We start from the raw sequence: 7,074 nt of genomic DNA on the forward strand, positions 1-7,074 counted from the left end.
AAATTGAGAGAATTTAGGAAGAATCAGGAATCTGTACTTGATTTCCAATTCCAGACTGTTCTTGGTAAGAACTCAGTTTAATATTAAGAGCCAGCAATAGTCCTTTCACCAAAACAATAGTGATCTATGAACTCAGTGTGTAAGGCAGATCATAAGGCAGCTTTTGGTAAAGTATCAGCACAGGGCACAGAGCTACCCTGGGATTCAGAAAGCTCCTCAGCTCTTCTGCCTTGTGTTTGGAGGCTACACTTGCAGAGTGGTTTTGACCCAATGGGCAGGAGTGGAGCAGCCCAGACAGAGGGGAGAACCCTGAGATTATAGCACAGGAAGGCCTAGAAGAGAGTCTGAAGAGCTGAACTGCTCTGCTGTTGACTATGAACTTGGGCAAGCCAGCCACCTCTCTGAGCCAGTTTCCTCATAGGGTAAGTTAAGATGTTATAATTGGATGGATAAAATAATACCTATTATTTTATGCAGCAGTGCTGCTGCAGGAATGGACTCTTGATTTTGTGCTTGTTATTTGTCCCCTGAGTGAACAAGCATTTGTTAGAGTCTCCACTACAATGAGAGGAAATATGAGCCAAGAGGTATGGGCTTCCCAGAGACCTCCACTGTGATAGAGAATCTGATGGAACACTGCGTGCATCTGGACAACTCCTTGGTTGCCCACCGGGGAGCTCCAAGGAACTGGGAGTCATGCCTCCATCTGGAGCATTCTGTGCTACTTTCTGATTTATCCAGCCATTTCCCTAGGTTTCCTTCACCATTTAAGAACATCTACATCTTCTACCTATCCTTGGCCATTTTTCTGACACATCACCATTCTGTGGCAATAATCACACAGTACCTCCTTTCTCCAGCAATCTGGGAATCTGAGTCCCCTGGGAGAAGAAGAGACACCTGGCAGAGGTGCTGGAGAGGAGGAAGAAGTGTTGGACGGTAGATAATGGGTAAGAGAGGAAAGACAGAGACATTTAGAGAGCTTCCAAACCTTTGAGTCTTGGAGTCTATGGATAGGAGAGGGAAAGAAAAGAGAGGGGAGGGAAGGGAACGAAGGAAGGAAGGAAGGAAGGAAGGAAGGAAGGAAGGAAGGAAGGAAGGAAGGAAGGAAGGATTAACCATTTAAAAAAATGAACCAACAATCAGCAAGGAGAAAGCAAAATTTGCCAAAAGAGTCCACTGAATAGTTCGTACGTATTTGTTTATCATTACCTTTTGGAAACAAGGGTGGGAACATGTAATTCTGGTAGCAGGTTGGAACTGCCAAGGAAGTCCCCACCAAAGAATGAGGGCAGTCCTTCACTTGACGTCCAACAGGCTCTTATGTCTTTGCCAATCAAATTGTCAAGGTCGGGGCTCAGCAATCTTTCCCATTAAAAAAAAAAAAATAGTGCACCATTTTTTTTGTCAAGCCAGCATCTGTTTCCATGGAAACCTGAAGACTCTGAAGTTAGTAGCAGAAAATCCTGAGTCTGGATCTACTTTGCCTTTGGTGTCAACTGAAGGCAAATATCACAGGGTCTGGACCACCGGGCCAGGGTTGTTGTTGAAGAAGAAAAGGAAGAGAAGAGAAGAGAAAGAAGAGAAGAGAAGAGAAGGGAAGGGAAGGGAAGGGAAGGGAAGGGAAGGGAAGGGAAGGGAAGGGAAGGGAAGGGAAGGGAAGGGAAGGGAAGGGAAGGGAAGGGAGAAGAGAAGAGAAGAGAAGAGAAGAGAAGAGAAGAGAAGAAAGAGAAAAGAGAAGAGAGGAGAGGAGAGGAGAAGAGAGGAGAGGAGAGGAGAACAACTCATGATTTTTATACTTGAATCTGAAAAAATCTTCAAATCTTCAGGTTAAATGATCAGCGCACAGCATTCTAACATACTTCATTGTTGACATAAGCAGCAACATGCATGGGAAGAGGGAAAAAGGAAGCAAGGACAGCCCACAGTGGGACGGGAATGGAATCAGGTCCTCACAGCCACACAGAAGCTCAAGTTGTTGTGCTTTTTCACCCACCACAGTGCTGGGAAGCAGTAAAATGGAGTGCTCAGAGGGGAGCTCTGGATTCACTCATTCTGCAAACAGCCCCACTGCATGTCAGGGGCTCTGCTCTGCCAGGAGATCACAGGGGTGAACAAAACATGCTCAGCTTCTTCCGAGTAAATAGGAGGCAGCATTTACAAGGAGTTGCAGAAATGTACTTGGAGTTGCAAGCTGTGGGGAGTGTAACAGAAGTCTTGTGCAGGTGGTATGAGACAGTAGCACAGGAGTAACTGATATGGATGGACTTGAAGCAGGTGGGTGCAGTGACCCTGGGCAAGTAAAGTAAAATGCCCAGGAAGAGGGATTATCAGGGTGGGACTGTTACATGGCCACACACCTATGTGACCTTGAGCAAACTGCCAGCATCTCTAAAGCTTACTTTCTTGTGGGTGAACGGGAACAAAGCTGTATGTGCTTTGCAAGGTGTGGCAATAGCTTTGCACATGGCCAGTCTTGATAGGTTAACACTTGGGAACTGCCTTCCTAGAGCAGAAGGTTGGGTCACAGGTCTTGAAGGGCCCTTCCAACTCTAAAATCTGACGCATCATTACCCCAAGCGGATTCTTCACTTTGCATATTTATTAGGCAGGACACTTTAAACTATTAGATGCCCTGACATTTTTTAAAGAAAACAAGACAAATGTCAAGAGTGAAAAATGCTGTCTATTTCTGGATATCATTATGGTAAAGTCACAGAAGATGACATGAAGCTTGAAAGCTGAAACTAGAAGCAGCCCAGGATGGTGGAAGAGTGGCTTGGGTCTGAGCTTCATTTGCCTGCCTGCTCAGGTGGCTGGGCCCCTGTGACTTTGACAACTCTCTGTACCCTGTTGGGTCTCAGCTTCCACCCTGGGAAATATTCTCAGGGGTTCCTCCAGGCCCTAAAGCCCTTCAAGGTCTTTCTCTGATTTCTCTTTCTGAGCCTCTGTTTCTCAACAGTCAATCGGAGCAAGTCCCAATGCCTCACTCCAGAGAGTGCTGTGAGTATTAAGTCAGGAGATGCTGTTGGAATGCCGAGCAGGGTGCATGTGCACAGTGTTCTTCAGCGGAACCATCAGCGCTGCTGGTGAAAGTGAGTTGCAGGCGGCGGTGGCCACCCCCTCCATTCTTCAGGCACCCACAAGAAGGAAGGAGGGTGAGGTGCAGAGCAATGCGCATCTAATGGGAGGGCCACCCTGACACCTCTAAGCCAGCCCCACTTAGAGGCCTGGTCCTCCGGCCCCAGTTTCCAACTTCATAGTGGAAGTAAAAATCAGCCCCATGGGGCGCCTGGGTGGCTCAGCTGGTTAAGCGTCTGCCTTCGGCTCAGGTCATGATCCCAGAGTCCTGGGATCGAGTCCCATGTCGGGCTCCCTGCTCCTTGGGAGCCTGCTTCTCCCTCTGCCTCTCTCTCTCTCTCTGTCTTTCATGAATAAATAAATAAAATCTTTAAAAAAAAAATCAGCCCCATGTACTCAAGGGAAATCAAATCTAGGTGTTCTTAAGGATAAAATGCAGATATATATAGGTGACAGTTTTTTAACAGCAACAACAAAATATAATATTAAAAAGTAAAAGAAAAAAATGCACACAAATACTAGATATGCCTTCTCTGATATTCAAATCCAAACCCCTGTCTCTGGATAAGACATGGCCACACAGCCCTCCAGGCTCTAGCGCCTCCCTTGGGCTCCACAGCAGGTCTCGCTCTCCACCCACAGGCCCTGTTGCTCCTGACTCTTGCACAGGTGATTTCCTCATTTTGAAATGTACTCCGTTCATCAGATGAATTCTCCCTCCTGGAGGTTTTCCCTAACTGCCCCAAGCAGAGGATAGTACTCCCTTCTTTATGCAGGGTACTTAATTCCTGTCTCTTATACTAGTTGCTACATTTGATATGATTCTGTGTATTTCTGTCTCCCCAGATAACCTGGGACTCTTTTTAGCTACCGCAACCTCTTCTATGGCCCCAGTTCCAGCACATTAAAGACAGTGGCATCTGTGGTTCTGGGTAATATCCAGGGAAAGACTTTCCACAAGGCACACTTAATCAGTGCTATTTGTTATGGGCTGCATTGTGTCTCCCCAAAATGCATATGCTGAAGTCCTCCTAACCACCCCCCAGCACACCAGAGTGCGACTTTATTTGGAAATAGGGCTGTTGAAGGTATAATTAGCTAAGATGAGGTCATCAAGATCAGCCCTAATCCAATCACTGGTGTCCTTATAAAAAGGAAAAATTTGAACCCAGACACACACATAGGGAGGATACCATGTGAACATGAAGGCAGAGATGGGAGCGGTGCATCTACAAGACAAGGAACATCAAGGATGGCCAGAAACCACTAGAAACTGGGCAAGAGGCAGGGAACAGATTTTCCCTCACAATCTTAGAAGGAACCAACCCTGCTGACACTTTGATCTCAGACTTCAGGCCTCCAGAACTGTGAGACAATAAATGTCTGTTGTCTAAGCCCCTAATCTGTGCACTTTTTTACAGCAGCCTGAGCTGACTAATTTACTACTCATAAACAATTTGGAATGTCATAGGGTTCTTAAGGGCTCTTTTGTTTCCTAACTCACCACTGAGGGGGGAAAAAAAGTAAATCCTAATGAATTTTTTTTTTTACTCTTTTAGAGTCTATCTATGGGATAAATTTTATTCTGAATATTTAGGAAAATAATTGTGCATGACAAATATGCTCTGTGCATAATCACAATTTTTGTAGGAATGTGCACCTGCTTACAGCCTTTGCACCCCTGCAGCATGGATGAAGCAGCTCAGAACAGAAGCAAGAACATGGACTCAGAGGCCATGCCCATGGCTGGCAGTGACATGGGCTCTAGCCCAAGAGCTCACTGGAACATCCCTGTGTGGATCTCCACGTGATTTCTCCACTTGGTGTGGGCTCCGTTCTGAGAGGGAACGTTCCTGGAGACTTGGGCAGATGTTGCATGGCCTCTTACGACCTGGTCTCCCGAAACTCCCAACCCCGCCCCCCCCCCCAAGTTCTGATAATCAAGTGCCACAGATGAGCCCCACTCAAGAAAGAAGAACCAGATCCCACCCTTCCCGTGAAGAGCAGCATCAGCTTCCAAGGTGTTCATGGCACTCATCCCAGAGACCATCCACCTCACCCTCTGATCCTGTTTACTCTCCATCAACTGAGGACATTCCTGCTTGACAGGGAAATTGCAAGAAACAAATAAGATAAGGTAGAGGAAGATGACTACAGAATCTCACTTAAGACAATATGTCTATTCTCCTCCTGTTTCTGCTGCCATCAGCATTGTCTGTCAGTCCCTCATTATCCCCAGGTTAATGACCCCTCCTCTTCCCTACTCTCAGCTCTCTTCCAGGGAGAGCCTATCCACATCCATAGATTAAGTGCCAACTCCACATAGGGAATTCCTCAGACTTATCTCCATCCCCAACCTCTTCTCAAGTCCAAACTCATGTTTCCAGTGGCAAGATGTTCCTGGGGCACTCCTCACACAAACCCATACTTCCCACCATAGCTCTTCCCTCCAGGCATCTACTGCTTTCTCCTTGCTTGTACCTCTTGACTCAACCTCTGTTCTGTACCTACCCACCACTGCCTTACTCCAGAGCCTCACTCTCTCTCCCCTGGTCTGTCAGGCCTTTCCCTACTGGTCTTGCCACCCCAGTTCCTCCTAATCCATCTTCCATACTACTTCCAGAAGGATTTTTCAAATGCAAAATTTGATGACTTTTACACCTCTGCTTGAAATTTTTCAATGGCTAGCCATTGCTTTGGAAGATAAAATCCAAATCCAAGCTTGATGTGGAAGGAATTTCTCATCTCATTCTCATCTCAACCCATCCACTTATGTCTCTGGGCTTACTCTTGGTCTGCCCTTTCCAAAGTTTCATTGCAACCCATCTACTTATGTCTCTGGGCTCACTCTTGGTCTGCCCTTTCCAAAGTTTTGGCTTCAAGGAATTATTATTGTCTTGGAGCCCCCCAGATTTCATGTCCATGCAAGGTGCCCCTATACTAATCATTGTACTAGACATTAATTACACATATGTCTCCACCACCAAATTCTTTACTTCTTGTTGACCCGGGGCACTACATTATCCACACTGGTACCCCCAAGGCCTATAATAGTGTCCACTGCAGAACAATTGCTCACCAAATTTGAGCTAAAGTGAGGGGGGGAATCAATTATTTGTTTCTGGGCTCTGAAGGAGGAGGAAAGTACTATCTTGGAAAGGAGTCTGGAGCAAGAAATGTACTATCAGTGTCTCAGCAAACTTAACTTATGTTTCCATTAAAATGCCAACACAATAACACCCTATCATTCCTATGCAAGGCAGGTACAAATTTTACCATAAGTAGCCTAAAAATATTCAAGGTGCCACTGTCCCTGCCAAATTTAGTATCCTCTTTCCTCTGATTCACATAAAATAAATAAACTTCTCCTAATGTACCAGGTACTTCCAGAGCATTACTGAGGCTCTTTAAAAACAGTATCTGCTTTTTTCAGTCTGCTAAGATACTATTTAGCAGTTTAATATTCCTTAGTGTTTCTCAGCACCTGAGAAAATTTTACGCCTTCCGGGACACTGAAATTCTCCAGGATCAGCCTGTGAACTGGGATAGCCTGGTTTATTATGTACAATCAACCAAAAACAGCTTGGTCTTTACAATTTTCATCACCTGCTGAATGTGCTCTGTGAGACTTGACCTCAAGTTTAATTTAGATTATGCAGAACCAGTGTATTGACCAACTGGGCATTCCATTAAGCATGACTCACCCAGTTGACATCATTCAAATTTGGAACTGTCCGTAGCAGATTATGATGAATTGAACAGAGCTTATTTATAGGAAGAAGAACTAGAATGTGAAATCAAATCAAAGGTGCTTCTTGGGGAAGACAGGAACACAGATCTTACAAATGAGTATTTCAGCACAGTGTGTATAGTCATTTAATTCTAAGAGTCTGGTTTGCCAGAGAAAGTCAGTGAGGGGAACTCGCTGCTCATCAATCTTAGCGCGACCCTAATAGCTAAATAGATCCTAAGGGATATCACATTCAGGCCAAA

The sequence above is a fragment of the Zalophus californianus genome, chromosome 4, assembly GCF_009762305.2.
Source record: "Zalophus californianus isolate mZalCal1 chromosome 4, mZalCal1.pri.v2, whole genome shotgun sequence".
NCBI classification, from domain to species: Eukaryota; Metazoa; Chordata; class Mammalia; order Carnivora; family Otariidae; genus Zalophus; species Zalophus californianus.